The 20,049-nt window shown below is 43.1% G+C and overlaps 1 long non-coding RNA gene across 2 annotated transcripts in view; it reads right to left on the bottom strand.

Annotated features, from left to right (window-relative positions):
- LOC120851702 overlaps window positions 1-19,726 on the bottom strand; it is a 28,856-nt gene extending 9,130 nt beyond the window's left edge. The window contains exons 1-3 of one of the 2 annotated variants that reach the window (XR_005718392.1): window positions 19,115-19,726; window positions 15,087-15,218; window positions 10,135-10,922 (exon numbers count right to left, since the gene is read on the bottom strand). This is a non-coding gene — a long non-coding RNA (uncharacterized LOC120851702). The remainder of the gene's footprint in view (window positions 1-10,134; window positions 10,923-15,086; window positions 15,219-19,114) is intronic. The other variant, XR_005718393.1, reaches the window with a different exon arrangement.
- Between the last annotated feature and the right edge of the window lie 323 nt (window positions 19,727-20,049).

The raw sequence follows: 20,049 nt of genomic DNA, 5'->3' as shown, positions 1-20,049 counted from the left end.
TTTCACATTTAGAATTTTACACAAAGAAAAAAATCTGGCTTGTTGAAAGGTCATGGGACAGAGAACTAGGTGTCTTGACTGGCCAGAGATTTTATATGCGCCCTTAAAGAAATATAGATGTTAGAAACAACAACAAAAAGCTAATGGTTTCTGGGCAGTTAACATTTATTTTCTCCTTGTTTATCAAAGATTCTTATTTTCCTTATACTCTTCTGAACTTTTCCAAATTTTATACAACAAGAATATGTTATTTTTATAAATAGAAAAAAAATTATTACTATTTGAAAATATTCTAATGACTATCTGTGGAAGTTGGAGCAGGCTATTCTATACAATAGAGGCTGGAACTAGGGGAAATAACTAGTATCCAGTTCACAGTGGAGTGAATTCCCATTTCTGGAAGTGTCCACAAAAACACTGGCTGACTACAAAGATAGTACAGCATTTCTCCATCTACAAAAGATGTATTACGGTAACTGTACTTATCATATGGTTGCAAAGGATTCAATAGGTTCATTCATATCAATGTTCTTAAGACAGTAACAGGCCTGTGTTCAATAAACATTAGCTACTAGTATCTTCCAGAAGGTGCTTCCCTGGTGGCTCAGTAGTAAAGAACCTATCTGCCAGTGCAGGAGATGCGGATTCAATCCTGGGATCGAGAAGATCCCCTGGAGAAGGAAATGGCAACCCACCCCAGTATTCTTGCCTGGGAAATCCCATGGAGAGAGCAGCCTGGCAGGCTACAGTCCATGGGGTCGCAAAAGAATCAGACACAACTTAGCGACCAAACAGCATCTGCCAGGGGTGGTACAGAAAGAATGTCTGCTTCACTTGAGAAATTAAATGATTACCAAGGGTTTCTTCCAACTCCATGATCTTACTATTCTAGGTGGGAGATTCTCTACTCCACCCCCAACCCAGATGGCTCTCTCTTATTATCTAAGCCTGAAGTTCTGAACAGAATCCTGATAATAATAGAATTATTGCATGAGAGGAAGTGTCCACAGGAGGACGCTGTCCAAAGATTATACAGAATCTCATGAGTGTCCTTACCAATATAGGAAGAAGGCCCAGCAGTGGCACGGGACCTGTAAACCAAAGCCATGATTGAGTTTCCAATGACTAGACAAAGGATAAGGCATGGATGAGATAGCCAAAATAAGAGGGAGCCAAAGAAATCACAGAAAATTTAAGTCCATGTTCATTCATTCATTCATCTATTCAACAAACATATTTACCAAGCACCTTCTATGTATTATATATACTAGGCCCTGTGCTGGTTCTAGGCACAGAAAACCAGGCACAGTCCCTACCCTAATGGAATCTACAGTCAGTGAGAAATGTATTTGAACCAAATAATCACAATAAATATAAAATTATAGCCAGGATCATGATATGAAGGAGAAGTACCCAGTGTCATATGGTAGAGATTTGCCCTGGATATAGAGGTCAGGGAAGACAGCTCTGGGGAAGCCACAGCTGAGAAAGACTTGAAGAAAGGGGAGAAGTTACAAGTTGAAGAAGGGTGAAGAGCATTCTGGGCAAAAAAGCTACTGAGAAAGGGAAACATAACAAGTAAAAGGAAGTGAAAGAAGGCCAGAGTGGCTGGTGTGCAGAAGGCATGGTGGGGCATGGTTTCAGATAAAGCTGGATAGGTGCAAGGCATGTTAAGAACATTGTGTCCTAAAATAATGGAAAGAAATTCAAGCATTTCAACCATTTTCAGGCTGGGCAGTGGTGGCCATAAAGATCAGATGAAGAAATCCCTCTGGATACGATGTGAGAGGTGAAGGTCAAAATGGCTGCAGATAGACCAGTAAAGAGGTTTTTGCAGCAATCTAGGTAAGAGATGATGGTAGCTCCAGATAGTGGGAAAGGAAGAAGGAACAAGAGAATGGATTCAGGAGATGTTTAGAAGGCAAAATTGAATGTGAAGGGTAAGGCAGAGGGAAGGGTCTGGAGACTCCAAGTTCTGGCCTACTTAACTCTTCAGTGAGATGGCGAACACTGAAGAGATTTGAGGTTGGGGATGGAGATAGAGTTTAAAAATTATAATTCAAAAACATGCATGCACCCTCGGTTCATAGCAGCACGACGGAAGACATGGAAACAGTCTAAATGTGCATCTACAGAGGGATGGATAAGGAAGATGTACATATACCCAGTGGAATACTACTCAGCCATAAACAACGAAATAGTGCCATTTGCAGCAGCGTGGATGCAACTAGGGATTATTAACGAAGTGAAGTAAGTCAGAGAGAGAGAGACAAATGACATCTGATATCACTTCTATGTGGAATCTAAAATATGATACAAGGCCTTCCCTATTGGTCCAGTTAAGACTCCATGCTTCTAATGCAGGGGGCATGGGTTTAACAGCTGTTTGGAGAAGGCACTGGCACCCCACTCCAGTGCTCTTGCCTGGAAAATCCCATGGACAGAGGAGCCTGGAAGGCTGCAGTCCATGGGGTCGCTGAGGGGGTCGGACACGGCTGAGCGACTTCATTTTCACTTTTCACTTTCATGCATTGGAGAAGGAAATGGCAACCCACTCCAGTGTTCTTGCCTGGAGAATCCCAGGGACAGGGGAGCCTGGTGGGCTGCCATCTATGGGGTTGCACAGAGTTGGACACGACTGAAGTGATTTAGCAGCAGCAGGGGAAGTTCTGCATGCTGTGTGGTATAGCTGGAAAAATAATAATAATAATAAAAGATACAAATGAACCTATCTATGAAACAGAAACAGACTCACAGAAATAGAGACTAGACTTGCGGTTGCCAAGACAAAGGCAGGGATGGATTGGGAGTTTGGGATTAACAGATGCAAACTATATAGGATGGATAAACAACAAGGGCCTACTGTGCAGCACAGGGAACTATATTCAATACCCTGTGATAAACCATAATGGAAAAGAATATATATACCTTAAACTGAATCATTGCTCTACAGCAGAAATTAACACATTAGAAATCAACTCTACTTCCATTTTAAACACTAAAATTGAAAAAATAAAAAATTAAAGAGTTTGGTTTTGGATGTGTTATATTTTCAATATCTGTGAGACTTCCCAAGTAGAAATGTTAAGTAGGAAGTGGATACGTGGGTCTAGAGCTCAGAGGAGAGATCTAGGCTGGGAAAACGTTTCTGGCATGAATAAAATATAGAAGGAGAGAAGAGTGTCTAGGAGTGAACCTTGGGTATTTTAATATTTATTAATTTGAGAAGAATAGATAAGGCTACAAAAAATGATAGTAAATTAGCTGTCAGAGAAGACAGAGGAGACCAGAAAAGTCTTGTGTCTGTGAAGCCAAGAAAAGACAGTGATCTCAGGAGGGATGGTGAACAGGACAGATGACTGCTGGGAAGGCAGGGAAAGAGAAAGGACCTCAGCACAAGCTGTTTGGTTTGGTTGATGGCTCAGGAGCCAACCTGACAGGGACCAGCGGAGCAAGTGGGAAGTGAGAAATAGAGTCCACAAGTATAAATATTCTGTCTAGAAGCCTCTATAAGGGGGAGAAGAAAATGTAATGGTTCGAGAAGAATGTACAGTTGTGATACGGTTGTCTCCACTCCTCCCACTCCATTCTCAGTGGGAGACTTCAGCACACTTCAAAGGTGATGAGAAGAATCCAATAGAAAAGAGACTGAAAATAAAAGCATGATGAAAGAACATGCAGCCCCACCGCCCAACAAGAGGCTAGAAAGGACAGCTGACCGGGGACGTGCCTTGTGGCCAGGAAGAGGCAGCATGTAGGACTGCCAGGTCACAAGGTGGTCGCAAACGGCAGGACTCTGTTGATGTTATGACAAAGCTGGTGGAGAGGGAACCAGCTGGGATCAAAGCTCCCTGCTGCTCCCTGGTTTAGGCTTCCAAGCAACATATCTGTGAGAAACTGGTAGGGTTCTACCTAGAAATCTTAGCTCAGGCATCCCAGAGATGGGTTCCTTTGCTTGAATAGAAATAACAGTAGTCCCTGTGGGTGGGAGTTCTTAGGGTCCTCTTCCGAGTTGAAATCCATACCAGTTGTCATCTGAAGAAATGATATCAGGTGTGCTTCCTCACTCAGGTCTCAAGTTTATCTCCCAGAAATATAATATTTTGCAGATGAAGAAACTGAGCTGCATCCCTAGCTATGGCTATTCTCCACCTGAACAGAAGAATTTGGAGTTTCCATGAGTCCAGCTTTCCAGTGGTTTCGAAAATGTAGAATACCAGCGTGGCAGGAAGCTATCCTCTAAGAAAGTGTTTTCAGACACCCACGCCCAGGCCTTATGAACTCACAGTAGGGAAGGAAACCCAGTTTGTCCCAAGCCTCTGCTAGGTGCCAGGCTGTATGTTGGTCACCTTGGCAGGCATTATCTCATTTAACCCTCATAACACTCTCTGACTTCTGGATCTGAGCTTCTACCCAAGATAAGAGAAATCTGCTTTGCCACCTTTCTGAGCGCTCCAGGCTGGTTCTTTTACTGCCCTGGTGGCATTCATGTATGGCCCCAGGCTAACCTGGCCTGCCAGGCCTCTGATAAAATAGATTTTTGAGTTTATAGCAGCACATTTGGAGAAGGCAATGGCACCCCACTCCAGTACTCTTGCCTGGAAAATCCCATGGACAGGGGAGCCTGGTGGGCTGCAGTCCATGGGGTCGCGAAGAGTCAGACACGACTAAGCGACTTCACTTCCACTTTTCACTTGCATGCACTGGAGAAGGAAATGGCAACCCACTCGTGTGTTCTTGCCTGGAGAATCCCAGGGACGGGGGAGCCTGGTGGGCTGCCGTCTATGGGGTCACACAGAGTCGGACGTGACTGAAGCAACTCAGCAGCAGCAGCAGCACATTTCCCTGAGCTTTTCTGTATTTCTCCCAGCCAACTCAACTGCCAGGAAAGGTCTGTATTTTTATCTTCTCAACTTTCCTTTCTTCCAAATTGTGTTCCAGACAAATGTTTGTGATCACTGCCCAATGAAACCAAAGTACACAAATGTCATGTGCTAATTAAAAAAAAAAAAAAGGCGAGATGAAGGATTTCTGAGTACTTATCAGAGACCTAATACATTATGTTTTTTAAGCCAACAACTCAACCTTATTTACAACTCCCATTGTTAAAGTCTTTTTCATCTCTCAATCGACAGAACCAGGGCAAGCCACTGAGCAGGGCTTCTAGAAGGAAGTGAGGTTTCCAACAAACAGGAGACATATCTCTTCTTTCCATTTCTCAAGGACATATTTCAACTGTCCTTGGCCACTAGGGACACTTAGGATCAATCCTTTCCTTGTCACTAGTCACCCTACCATAACTGCAGTCTCTCCTATGAGAATATCTCACTATTCAGCTTTTATGCTCTGCATTTCTATAAATTTTTCTTGATATCTTGTTTTTCCCAGCTTTATAATCAGATGATATAAGCATAAGTAGAATGCTGATAATTAATCCCAGATTCATAAAATGTGTATGTTAGTCATGCAGTCATGTCTGTCTATAGCCTGCCAGGCTCCTCTGTCCATGGAATTCTCCAGGCAAGAATACTTGAGTGGGTTGCCATTTCCTCCTTCAGGGGATCTTCCCGATCCAGGGATTGGGACCCAGGGATTGAAGCCAGGTCGCCTGCATTGCAGGTGGATTCTGAACCACCTGGGAAGCCCACAAAAGCAATCACGAAACAGTTTGTTCCTAAGAAACAGCAGCTCCGATCCCGAAGGACACTCCTTCACAGGGCAAACAAACACTCTCTGTCTGTAATCCCAGAGTGCCTTGCGGATTGCTGAAGTGGGTCAGGGATTCCGAAGGCTGCTCTGTTCCCATCTGGGAGGAACTCCTACATCCTTCCCTCTCTAGTCTCTGCCTGCCCCTTACTCCCCACCCTCCCCCACTCCCCACACTTCCTCCATGTACAAGTGAGAGAGGCTCTCTCCTATAAGCTTGCAGCTACCTGTCCCTAACTGAGTTCAGTAATGAATCAGTCACTCACAATGTAATGAATACCAGCTGCATGTGACACTAGATTACCTTTCATTACTTCTGTCTGCATAGCTCATTAAGAATGAGGAACATAACACTTTAAAACACATACTGCAGAAATGCTGAATAGTTATGATAATTATTAATAACACATCAGTCTAAGTGGAAATCGGGTTTTACTGAGGTGGATAAAATTACCTTCAGAGAAAAATCCATTTATGGAATAAGTGAGTCAGCATCAGATATTTGTGTTATTTGCAACAGCGATATTCTTTATTCAGTCTGTAGGTCATACCTGGCATTCAAAGCCTGTTTCTCAACCACAAGGCCCTTGTAAGCTTTTCCTTTTAAATGCACCTGCGGTATTGTCTTTTTCTCTAGAATAATTTTGAGTTAGGGCTTCCCAGGTGGCATAGTGGTAAAGAATCCTCCTGCCAAGGCGGGAGATGCAAGAGACACCCGTCTGATCCCTGAGAGCGAAAGATCCCCTGGAGGAGGAAACGGCAACCCGCTCCAGTACTCTTGCCTGGAAAATTCCATGGACAGAGGAGCCTGGTGGGCCTGCAGAGAGTAGGACATGACTGAGCAGCCAAGCACACACACACAGGCTATTTTTCCAACAGGTGAAGAAACGTTGATATGAATGTGTTGTGTGTTTGATTAGTTTCTTCCTCTCTTTAGTGAGCATGTGTTGCAGGCTTGCTATGCTTCAGGCGTTAGGCCAGGCACTGAGCTATCAGTGTGAGCAAGACACACCGATGCCCACAAGTACCTCACAGTTTAGCAGGTACCTACCCAAATTATATTAATGGTGACTGTTACTGGTACCACGACAGACTTCTGTGAAGTCACAGTAAGGCCCCAAAAGCCATTACAGTGGGTTCTACCTATGAAAGGTCATAAAAGACTTTACAGAAGAGAGAAGACAACCACTTGGCAAAACATGCATGCCATTTCAGATTCACATTCAAGCATTTTGTGACTAACCTCTCTAAAAAGCAGGACATTACTTTCCCAACAAAAGTCCGTCTAGTCAAGGCTACGGTTTTTCCTGTGGTCATGTATGGATGTGAGAGTTGGACTATAAAGAAGGCTGAGTGCCAAAGAATTGATGCTTTTGAACTGTGGTGTTGGAGAAGACTCTTGAGAGTCCCTTGGACTGCAAGGAGATGCAACCAGTCCATCCTAAAGGAGACCAGTCCTGGGTGTTCACTGGAGGGACTGATAATGAAGCTGAAACTCCAATACTTTGTCCACTTGATGTGGAGAGCTGACTCACTTGAAAAGACCCTGATGCTGGGAGGGATTGGGGGCAGGAGGAGAAGGGGACAACAGAGGATGAGATGGCTGGATGGCATCACCGACTCAATGGACATGGGTTTGGGTGAACTCTGGGAGTTGGTGATGGACAGGGAGGCCTGGCGTGCTGCAGTTCATGGAGTTGCAAAGAGTTGGACATGAGTGAGCAACTGAACTGAACCTCTCTAAATACAAAAGTATTTGTTATTTCTGGCAGTAATGATCGTTAAGCTTAGGAACTGTGGTATTGGCTCTATCAATATATGCGATGTTTTTAACTGAGGTTTGTGGTTTGTATGTTCTTCTATAGAACAATCCACAGTTGCTGTCAAACTGTTCTATTCTCAGCTGGCTGATCTTCAAGCAAAGCAACAGTTTCAACCCATTCTGCAAAAATCTTCTGACGCAGTACACTAAAGTTGCACATCCTAGAGTAGTGACCTCACTATTTAAATATATATCTGGTGAAACTTAAGCTCTGAAGTTTAGTTAATAGTTTGGTACCAGTGTTGATGTCTTCATTTGGAAAATTGCACTTGGTTTGTAGAGATGTTAAAATTGGGAAACTCAGGTATATACAGCAAAGCTCTGTACCAGTTCTACAACTTTTCAGTAAATTTAAAATTAGTTCAAAATAAAAAGTAAATAAATACGTGTGTGCATGTGCGGTTATATATGGGCTTCCCAGGTGGCACTAGTGGTAAAGAATCCACCTGCTGATGCAGGAGATGCAAAAGATGCCAGTTCAATGCCTAGGTCAGCAAGATCCCCAGAGAAGGAAGTGGGAACCTGCTCCAGTGTTCTTGCCTGGAAAACTCCATGGACAGAGGAGACTGGCAGGCTACAGTCCATGCGGCTGCTCAGTCAGACATGACTGAGCAAGCAAGTACACACACACACACCTGGATACAGTAACATTTTTATGAGCTCAATGCTACAGAAAGTGTGTCCCACAAATTCTTTTTTTTGAGAGGGGGGCTTTGAGTCACCCATCCATGGAGTCTTTTCTGCCAGTAGTTTCTTTTATTTCCATGAAGATTTTATTTACAAAATGTGACTTATTTATAAAGTACAGTTTTTAACATCCACCTTTTTTTTCCTTTACTTTCTTTTAAACTAAAGTAGAGTTGATTTACAACGTTGTGTTAGTTTCAGGTATACAACAAAGTAATTCAGTTATATATATATTTATATACAAAAAGAATATATATAATATTATGTCTGACTGAGCTCATAGACTGTAGCCTGCCAGGTTCCTCTGTCCACGGAATTTTTTAGGCAAGAATACTAGAGTGGTTTGCCATTTCCTCCTCCAGGGAATCTTCCCGACCCAGGAATTAAACACTGATCTCTTGCATCTCCGGAACTGGCAGGCAAATTCTTTACCACTGAGCCACCTGAGAAACACTTATTATACACACATATAAGAATATATTTTTTCAGATTATTTTTCCATTATAGGTTATAATAAAATATTGAATATCATTCCCTGTACTATACAGTAGGGCCTTGTTATTTATCTGCTTTATATATAGATATGTACAGTGTGTATCTGTTAATCCAAAATTCCTAATTTATCCCTCTCCTCCTCAATATCAAAGAAACAACCCAATCAAAAATGGGCAGAAGACCTAAATAGACATTTCTCCAAAGACAAACAGATGGCTAACAGGCACATGAAAAGATACTCAACATCGCTAATTATTAGAGAAATGCAAATCAAAACTACAGTAAAATATAACCTCATACTGGTCAGGATGGCCATCATCAAAAAGTACAAATAATAAATGTTGAAGAGGGTGTGGAGAAACAGAAACTTCCTATACTGTTCACGGGAATGTCAACTGGTACAGCCACTATGGAGAACAATATGAAGGTTCCTTAAAAAACAAAAAATAGAGTTACCATATGATCCAGCAATCCCACTCCTGGGCATATATCTGGAGAAGGTTATCATTCAAAAAGATACATGCACCTTAATGTTTATTACAGCACTGTTTACAATAGCCAAGACATGGAAGCAATTTAAATGTCCATCTACAGATGAATGGATAAAGATGTATATTTATGTACAGTGGAATAATACTCAGCTGTAAAAAAGATTAAAATAACATCATCTTCAGAACATAGATGGACCTAGAGATTATTATACTAAGTGAAGTAAGTCAGACGAAGAAAGACAATTATTACAGGATATCACTATTTGTGGTATCTAAAAATGATACAAATGAACTTATTTACAAAACAGACTGTTATTATTAATCAGACAAACTAAATATGGCAACTGAATTAAGCATTTAGAAGGTTGCATAACAATTTAACATTTTTACAGTATTTAAGCATATGATTGATTTCCTAGAAGTTTACTTTTATTGCATTTTTTAAAAGGATCAATCTGTATTAGAGTTCTCCAGAGAAACAGAACCAACAGAATGTGTGTGTGTGTGTGTGTGTGTTTATATATATAGAATTCCTTCTTGCTCAGGGAAGTTCAGTCTTTGTTCTGTTAAGGCCTTCAACTGATTGGATAAGGCCCACCCATATTAGAGAGACATTCTGCTCTACTCAACTACTGATTTAGTTGTCAATCTCATCTAAAAAATCACCTTCACTGAAACATCTAGAATAATGTTTGGCCAAATATCTGGGCTCCCTGGCCCAGCCAAGTTACCACAATTTATCACATAGTCTATGACAGATTGAAAGATAGTTTGAGAATCATTGTATAAGACAACTTTTTAATAGTCTACCAAATAGTTCCATTAATAAAAACCCTTCAGACTAAGAATGTTCCTGTTTCCACAGGGGAACTACTATGAGCAGTTCCCTGGATAGTCTAGGGGAAAAAAATAGAATCACTTTTCTATACTCACCATTGAGCCTAAGTCATTAAAATCCATCTTCGCCCATTGAGACAACTTGTATTGCTCTAATCCTGAGGTTCCCAAACTTTCCCAATTCATGGCATCTTAGTGTCTCATTAATTTTTTCACAGATATCCTGGGCCAAAAAAAAAAAAAAACACCCACCATAAATTTCATTTATCCAATAGGAAGGTCCCAACAACTTAGCTGTTTGAAAAAAATAATAGCCATAATTTGAAAGAAAAAATATTTTAATTTTATTCTTAACCACAGTTATTTATAAAAGGATATGTATGACAATTGGTCACCGAACATCTTCTCAAACCTTGGAAGCTGTTTAGACACCACCACTTATTCACCTCTTGTTCACACTGATTTTTACTTACTACTCTCATTTTATAACAGCTGCTGAAAACCCAAAGATATCTTTGAAAGGAGTGCAGCACAATCTAATGTTGAAACCCTGAACAACCTTGACCAAGTAGTTCACCTGGTGGCCAACAGATGTCAAGCATCACCCTTGACATTTAACCTACACCACAGAACCTCCATGAGTTTGTGGCGGTGTCCTGGGCACCTAGCACAGAGTCTGGAATTCTTGACTCTATTCTTTTTCAATTTTTTATTCTAGTCTCCCATTTGTAAAATATAATCATCCATTTTAAATGTCTAGCAATTACCTCTGCTAAACCTGGGATTAAACAGAATATAACACATACTGTCAGAACTCTGGCCTTTCACTGCTAGCACTCAATACACTGTGTATTTCCTCCTCTGTTCTTGATTTCTGGTAAAGCCTGTAGAGGATGAGAAGGTCCCCAGTGGCCAGACATCCCAAATATATGTCTCAGAGAGGGTAACAAAATCTTCTGCTCTGTTATACATTTAAATAAAAGTGCAGTTTTAAACTTGAGCTCATAAATAGATACAGAGAACAGATGGGTGGTGGTGAGGGGGTACAAAATGGGTGAAGGAGGTCAAAAGGTACAAACTGCCAGTTATAAAATAAGTAAGTCATGGGTATATAATGTATAGCTAATAATACTTTATTGCATATTTGAAAGTTGCTAAGGGAGTAGATCTTAAAAGCTTTCATCCTTGGTGGCCCAGTGGTTAGGCTTGTTCCCTGGTGGGTCCTGCATGCTGTGTGGTGTGGTCCTGGAAGATCCCACATGGCATGTAGTGTGTAGTGTGGCCAAAAACAAAAGTGTTCGTCACAAGAGAAAAAAAAATTTGTAGCTATGTATGGTGATGGTTTTAACTAGACGTATGGTGATCACTTTGTAATATATACAAATATCGAACCATTATACTGTATCAGTCAGTCAGTTCAGTCGCTCAGTCGTGCCTGACTCTTTGTGACCCCTGAATCGCAGCACACCAGGCCTCTCTGTCCATCATCAACTCCCAGAGTTTACCCAAACTCATGTCCATTGAGTTCCTGATGCCATCCAACCATCTCATCTTCTGTCCTCCCCTTCTCCTCCTGCCCCCAATCCCTCTCAGCATCAGGATCTTTTCAAATGAGTCAGCTCTTCGCATCAGGTAGCCAAAGTACTGGAGTTTCAGCTTCAACATCAGTCCTTCCAAAGAACACCCAGGACTGATCTCCTCTAGGATGGACTGGTTGCATCTCCTTGCAGTCCAAAGGACTCTCAAGAGTCTTCTCCAACACCACAGTTCAAAAGCATCAATTCTTTGGCACTCAGCTTTCTTTATAGTCCAACTCTCACATCCATACATGACCACTGGAAAAACCATAGCCTTGACTAGACGGACCTTTGTTGGCAAAGTAATGTCTCTGCTTTTCAATATGCTATCTAGGTTGGTCATAGCTTTCCTTCCAAGGAGCAAGCATCTTTTAATTTCATGGCTGCAATCACCATCTGCAGTGATTTTGGAGCCCAGAAAAATAAAGTCTGACACTGTTTCCACTGTTTCCCCATCTATTTCCCATGAAGTGATGGGACCAGATGCCATGATCTTTGTTTTCTGAATGTTGAGCTTTAAGCCAACTTTTTCACTCTCCTCTTTCACTTTCATCAAGAGGCTCTTTAGTTCTTCTTCACTTTCTGCCATAAGGGTGGTGTCATCTGCATATCTGAGGGTATTGGTATTTCTCCTGGCAATCTTGATTCCAGCTTGTGCTTCATCCAGTCCAGCGTTTCTCATGATGTACTCAGCAAATAAGTTAAATAAACAGGGTTATACCTGAAACCAACATAATATTATGTGTCTATTATAACTAAAAAAAAAAAAAGAATACAGTTTTTAACTCATCATGTTATCTTTTAACAGACCACTCAAGACTGAAAGCAGTACAAAAATAGGTAGAATTTGGTAACTTCTATTTTTTTTAACCATTCTCAATCACATTTTATTCCAATCATGACTTTTCTATCCAATTATATTTATTTCATTCATCCTAAATTCCTGTCCCTTGGATCATATAAGAGGCTCTAACAGGAATACGTAGGACTTAAGCATAGCTTGAAATCAACAGTCTTTGTTTTTTTTTCATCTGGGTCAAAATGTTCTCTTCATCATCACAGTTGTCATCATCATCATAAATATGAACTATTTACCCTATTTGGCTGCTATTAACAGTTGAAGGGATGGCCTCCCTCTGTCTCCTGTTTCTAGCTTTTCCTGGCTCCTTCTCCATCAGCAGAGGAAAGGGGAGAAAGAGAGAGACTCATATATCTTATACTCGCTACAAGACTGTGTCTTCCTGGCAACAACGAAAAAGACTTTTCTTTCTCTGTCTCTGTCTCTCTCTCTCCGCCCCCTCCCTCCTTTTTAGGAAGACCCCCTGTTCTCTTATCTACTGTTCATTACTACCTTCAGATAGTTGATACAGAGTACCTCTGACATTAAGCTACTGTCTTGTAATGGAAAATACATTCCCTCTCCAAGGATAAATCCAAGCTTATCAGAATATACTATTTAAAACCACTTTCATAAGAAACAGCACACAATTGTAGATAGATGGCTCAGAGCCACTGGGACTCCAGGACAGGTATCTGATGTCAGAACAAGGAGAGCAGTGCCCTTCACTGCTGCTCTCCATTCCCCCCACCTGATGTTGAACTCTCCGCTTCTTTTCTTGCTGGAGATTTTCTATAAACCAGAGGTCAACAAATATATTGTATTCTTTATCCTTTAATCTGTTTAACATTTCAAAAGTGCTGAAAGATTTAGGCATATTATCAATTCAACTATGGCTAGTCTCTGATTACTCAGTTCAGTTCAGTTCAGTCGCTCAGTTGTGTCTGACTCTTTGCAACCCCATGGACTGCAGCACACCAGGCTTCCCTGTCCATCACCAACCCCCGGAGTTCACTCAAACTCATGTCCATCGAATTGGTGATGCCATCCAACCATCTCATCCTCTGTCATCCCCTTCTCCTCCCGCCTTCAATCTTTCCCAGCATCAGGGTCTGATTACTAGGGGAGGGGATTAGCAGGATAACTGTTTGAAGCAAGTATCCCAGAAGTCACTGTGTTTAAAACCCATGGGAAGACTGATGGATGGTGCTCAGTAAAAATTAAAAGCCCAGGAAAAGCAGAGGCCCTGGGGCCAGAACAAAGCAAGTAAACAACGGTTCCATCTAGGAGTCATGGTGGGAAGTTTTTCTTACCCTGCTCCCGGGGACAAAAGTAAAGTGAAAACTTCTTTACAACACTGACTAACTCCCCATCAGAGGGACTCCTGCTTTTGCCGAGCTGATTTTATTACAGGAAAGGGGACGCCTTCCAGGGCCCGAAACTGGGCTCTTGTCTAACACTTGGAAAAGAATTGTCCTAGGAGACACGTGCTGACAAAGCAAGAGATTTTATTGGGAAAGGGCACCCGGGTGGAGAGCAGGAGGGTAAGGGAACCCAGGAGAACTGCTCTGCCACGTGGCTGCAGGCTCGGGTTTTATGGTGATGGGATTAGTTTCCGGGTGGTCTTTGGCCAATCATTCTGATTCAGAGTCTTTCCTGGTGGCACACGCATGCTCAGCCAAGATGGATGCTAGCAAGAGCGATTCTGGGAAGTGGATGGGAACGCGGTGTCTCCTTTCAACCTTTCCCGAACTCTTCCGGTTGGTGGTGGCTTATTAGTTCCGTATTCCTTATCAAGATCTCCTGTCATAAAACAACTCATGCAAATAGTTATTATGGTGCCTGGCCAGGGTGGGCCGTTTCAATCAGTGTGCTTCCCTTAACAATTTCACAAGTGGTAAATTAAATGTTCCTGGAAGAGAGAGATGATAGGGGAAGACACAGGAAAAGCACAACCGAATCGCCAAACGTCACCCACATTGCAAAACAGGAGGAATTTTCAGAAGCAATGAGAGAGACCAGTCCAACCCAGCTCTCCCTCAGATACGCTTTCTTCCTTCCTGACTCATCGGTTTCTTTAGGGAAGCCTGGTGGGAAGGGATTAGGCGGCCAGCAAGGCAGCCAGCTTTTTCTGGCACGACAGGGCTTTTTGATTTCAGATCCTGCGAGTCTTCAAGAACAAACTAGGCATGCCAGTGTTCTAGGCTGGGGGCCAGCAACAATTCAGCTATGACGAAGCACATCAGATGGTCGGTGCTCCCAGCCAAAGACCTGAGGACCCTCCTGGGGTTGCCCCTCTCTGGAAGTTTGAAGCTATCAGGACAGGTCTGCCTTCTTGAAACGTGCAAATGTCACCAGCCGGGAGTGGCAGATGCCCAGAGGCGTCTGGAAACAGATTTCCATCTGGTAATGGGTTAGGCTTCCTGGGACACAGATTAGAATAGTTTGAAATAAAGCCACGGAAGTACCGGCTTGGCTTTTCACATATTGTTATGGTCTCTGGGTCACTTCCTCCCTTTGGAATTTACTTCCTTTCCAGGTTCAGCAAAAACCCATTGAATACAAGAAAGAGGTGGGGAGTTTTCTTTGCCCAGGCCCAGCAAAGGGGCCGCTCTGCCTCTGGGAACTGGTACCTCTCGGGTGGTTGCCTCTTCCCATGTTCCTGTCTGCTCACGCTGAGCCCTGCAGGGCGGAAGCTTCAGAAATGGAACAAAAATTAGGAAAGGGAGCCATCTCCAGTTAAGTCAGATGAATCCTCTTGTTTCCTGGAAAATAAAAAGGGAAGGAATAAACTGGGAAGGATGCAAAGGATGCTTCATCCTTTTATAAAGAGGAGAGCCCTTTACCACCAGTGTTCTGTTCAGGGAGGGATGCAGCCTCTCTTGGAAAGAGGCTGAAACCAGCTCCAACTGGTCACCCCATCCCCTGACCTGCAGTTAGGTGCTGAGGACAGTGACATCAGCTACACCACCATGACCTGTCTTGTTTTATTTCACTAATGTTCATTTGCTACTTTGTTCCCCAAAAGATTTATGGTACCACTGACTGTCTTCCTGGCAGCATGTTTATGCTCATTTTGGGCACTCTGAAGCTGATGTGACTCCTTGGAAAATTTACCCACAGCTCCCAGTATGCCCTGAACAGCCACTGTGTTTCTGCAGTGCAGGGACACCCAGAGGTCAAGGTAGAACCCTCTCACTCAAAAGGCTATAAGAGCTGGTCAGAACTTTAATGCATAAGCTGCTGCCACTGCTGTTTCTCTAAGTCCAAAAAAGGCTTGTCTCTCCAGAGTGATCCAAAGTCACAAGTTCCCTCTGAAAAGCCAACTCATGCAGTGCTTGTTGTCAGGAGGAAGCTCCTGGAGTCTGTTCAATGTCCACAACTCATCTCTCTCTAGACTAAGAGATCAGAGTTCACAACTTTGGAGGAAGGGCTCATTTTTGCCCCAACCCTCAGTATAAGCACAGCTACACCAGCAGCAAGAGCCCTGTCAACATAAAGAAAGTGGCAGCTGGTGATCAGCCTTTCTTCCGGGGGCCTCCTCCCCCATCCCCAGAAGCAAAAGCCAGAACCCCCTCCCCTCTCCCACTGCCTTGACCAGGCTAGCACTGTGGCTTAGGACTGAAGCAAAGTCAACTTTCTGAATCACACTGTCTCGTCGGGTATCCACAGAAATGGTCTCTGACCTTCATGGCAATGTTTCCAGCGTTTAGAAAGTTCCGGGGGAAGTGAATAAGCGGCTAAGGACAGAGTTGGCCCTGTAACTAAGCAGGGTCAGAAACATCTCTAAGGTGTGATTTTTGAAGCAACCAGAAATCTGCCCAAGGGCTCCAGTTTTCCTCCACAAAGGAGATTCTGGATGACTAAGGCCTTATGTTTTCATAGCATTTTCATAAAAGTGTAACGAGGGACTGGTTAACTTTCTAAGCTTTTACTTTTTAACTTTAGAGAGTCTGATTGCACAGGTCTGGCAGGAGGCCGGGGACCTGCATTTTCTATCAAGCCCACCTGCTGATGCTGGTACAAGTGGTCTGTGGCCCATATTTTGGAAAACCGTGCTGAAAATAATAGTGAATCATTATCATATTAACATGGATTAACTGCTAATACAAGAGAACATTGCACCTGGATTCCAGGCGAGGCTTTGGTGCTCTGCGAGGCTTCAGACGAGAAAGTTTAATTCTCCAAGACTGAAGGCCTCAGGAAATTTATTTGGAGGCTGTTTTCTAAATTATGGCTGAAAAGCCCAAAGAGTATGAGGATTTGTCCAAAGGGTCAAAGAGGGTAGGCCTTCTACAGCGTACCCTGAGTATTCACTGAAGTACCTGTGGTCAGAAAACCACAGAAGCCAGGGAGGATCTTCTGACCGCAGGGCTGCAGTCCTGATATCCTACATCTCAGGACAAGAACCAAAGTAACAGATACATCTTTCCTTGACTTATGCATGTGTGCGTGCTAAGTCACTTCAGTCGTTCCTCTTTGTGGCCCTACGGACTGAAGCCCACCAGACTCCTCTCCATGGAATTCTCCAGGCAAGAATACTGAAGTGGGTTGCCATGCCCTACTCCAGGGGATCTTCCCGACCCAGGGATGGAACCCACATCTCCTGTGGCTCCTAACTTGTAGGCAGATTCTTTATAGCTGAGCCACTGGGGAAGCTCTTCCTTGCCCCCAATCATTTCCAAACAGGAAAGAGGAAAAGGGAAAAGATTAGATTTATTCAGTGCTTTATATGCCTTTCTATCTTTAAAATTCTCAAATAGTCCTAGTATCGTTAGTCTCATTTTGAAGATGAGAAAATTAAGGATTAAAGATGTTGCACAAGATTGTAATTCAACTACACTTCAATAACAAAATAAATTAAAAGAGATAACTTCCCTAAATTGCCAAAGCCATATGGCTACTGAATGCCTGAGCTGAAATCTGAATTCACATCTAAAGTGCAAGTTCCATTTTCTTTTCACAAAGCCATTCACAACTAAAGTTATGCTGTGACCATTCTGATGGCCTAGATGTTTTGAGACCCTCAAAATACCATCACCTCTCCATGATCTTCATCCATACCTGTTACCTACTCTATTTCAGAATCTCACCTCATTTTTTATTTTTATTCCATCCCTGATCTGCAACCAGTCCCTCAGTCCTGGTCATTTCTTATCACAACTTCCCTATCCCCCAGAGGTGAAATATCACCACTTCTCCTGGGCTCAGGAGGACTTTTCTGGTCCATAATCACTCCAACCAATGACTTTAAGACCCTTAGGTTCTAGAGAACTCAGGATAGCCCCAGAGGTTTCCAAGGAAAGAGACTCCTCAAATGCCTGAGAGGCATTCAGTTTCAGTTCAGTTGCTCAGTTGTGGCCGACTCTTTGCTTGCGACCCCATGGACTTCAGCACGCCAGGCTTCCCTGTCCAACATCAATTCCCAGAGCTTGCTCAAACTCATGTCCATCAAGTCGGTGATGCCATCCAACCATCTCATCCTCTGTCATCCCCTTCTTAGTGTCTTTAATCTGATACCACCCATCCAACCCCTACCCCCCAACTCCCTATGCCCCACCTCCGGATCTCTTCTCAGATCAGGACAGAGAGGCAGGAAACCTGGGTCAGCTGGTACCCTTCTGTATTAGGAGGAGATGCCCCTCCAACCTCAGCTTCCTAGTAATAGTGATTCTCCTGGGATGCTGGGCACCCCCTAGTGGGAGTAACAGAAGAAAAGAGAGACTTGTGATGCTGTTCCCAGTCACACATCCACCCCCAACTTCCTGCCCTCAGCTGCCTTGGCCTTCCCCCCATCTCGCTGTTCTTGAAATGATTCATTCTTCCCACGATGACTGGGCCTTTTGCCCCATAAAGCCCTCCCTGTCTTTAAAAACATAATGAACTAAAATTAAGCAGAAGGCAACTCAGGCAGAACAGCAGGAAAAACTTCCTATAGGGAGAGCTCTCAAAACCGTGAAATTCCTTATAAGGCAAACTTTGACCTAACTGCACTGGGAAAACAATAGAGAATGTCTCAGAAAGATATTTTTGGAAACGAGGAGGATGAGGGAAAGGCTGCTTTCCTGATTTTAAGATATATGTTAATACACACAACTGACCCCTTGAGCCTGATTCCAAGAGTTAGATTAATGCTTGGTGCTATGTCTTACCTCTCCTAAGGCTGAGGAAACACTCAACCTTTGTGCATTTGGGGATAAGCAGGTGAAGCCCTGTCCTAGCAGAGAGGTAGCCCATCTGTGGACTATTGTGGGATTTTCTGAATATGTGTCACTATCGTTCACTCTTTAAAGACCACGGCCATAGCCCCCCATGACAGGGATGAGTCTTATCACATTATAATCAATAAGCCATTTTCTGAGTACCTACAATACACAAGGTTCAAGTAGCCCCAGTCTAATGCATTTTTAAGATCTGCCCATATCTAGTTTAGTCCTTTATCCAAAGAAAGTCTTCGATAAGAGAGAGAGCTAAAGGATTCAAGTGCATGCATTAACAATTCTGGGCATATTCACGGTCCACGTTTTAGTTAAATACCTGATCATTTGCTCACTGGGCAGGGGACAACCAATCCCATCCTGTAGCCCAGTGCCAGTCCCTAGGAGATGTTATAATTACGTGACATCTCACCTCCCTTTGCCTTTGGTTGTTACAGTCTTACCTGTTACTGGATCTGAGTCATCAATTCATTAGTGCCCATTCAAGTTAACCTTCCCTGATAAGTTTCCTGAAACCTTGCTCGTAATGCTGGCAATTCCAGTGCAGAACTGTCTCTGCTCTGCCTTCTGTCTCCTCTTGAACCAAGCCACTCGGACAGTCTGATCTCCTAGGTGCTTACAATGTTGATCTCTTCCACCGTTTCTTTCAGAGTCATCTGATATATTCATTTCTTTGACACCCAAGAACTTTGGAAGAAACTCTCCCCTCAGGCACTTCCATTTTTGTGTCCTTGCAAACTCAGCAGGCGCCTCACAGGAGTAACCTCTGTGAGGAGTTAGAAGACACACTGGACCCCAGTTCTCGGGACTGCTGGGAGGCAGAGAGAGGTCAAGGATGCTCCACGGTCAGCCTCTCGTGTCTAACAGCAGAAGCTGGGACTCTTTCCTGCGTAACTTGAGCTTGAATTAGAGGCAGTTTTTAGTCTGGAGTCCTTTAACCTTCGATCTAAATGGAACGCTCAAAGGGTAAAGTAAGGTTCTCCATTGACCTCTGACCCTGGTGCCTCCGCCAACCTGGAAAGCCACCCAAACTGTGGTAAGTTCACGGCACCACTTGCAGTGCTTCCCTCAGAGTCAACTGTTCTTCATCATGTAAGCTGGCCTTGACTCTGGAAGAAAGGGTTTATGTGCTCATAAAAAAGCCTCTTGATGAAAGTGAAAGAGGAGAGTGAAAAAGTTGGCTTAAAGCTCAACATTCAGAAAAGAAAGATCATGGCATCCGGTCCCATCACTTCATGGCAAATAGATGGGGAAACAGTGGAAATAGTGTCAGACTTTATTTTGGGGGGCTCCAAAATTACTGCAGATGGTGATTGCAGCCATGAAAATAAAAGATGCTTACTCCTTGGAAGGAAAGTTATGACCAACCTAGATAGCA

Source organism: Oryx dammah, unplaced genomic scaffold (assembly GCF_014754425.2).
Source record: "Oryx dammah isolate SB20612 unplaced genomic scaffold, SCBI_Odam_1.1 HiC_scaffold_25, whole genome shotgun sequence".
Lineage (NCBI taxonomy): Eukaryota > Metazoa > Chordata > Mammalia > Artiodactyla > Bovidae > Oryx > Oryx dammah.
The sequence above is the reverse complement of the archived record's forward strand: the minus strand, read 5'-3'. Positions and strand labels throughout refer to the sequence as shown.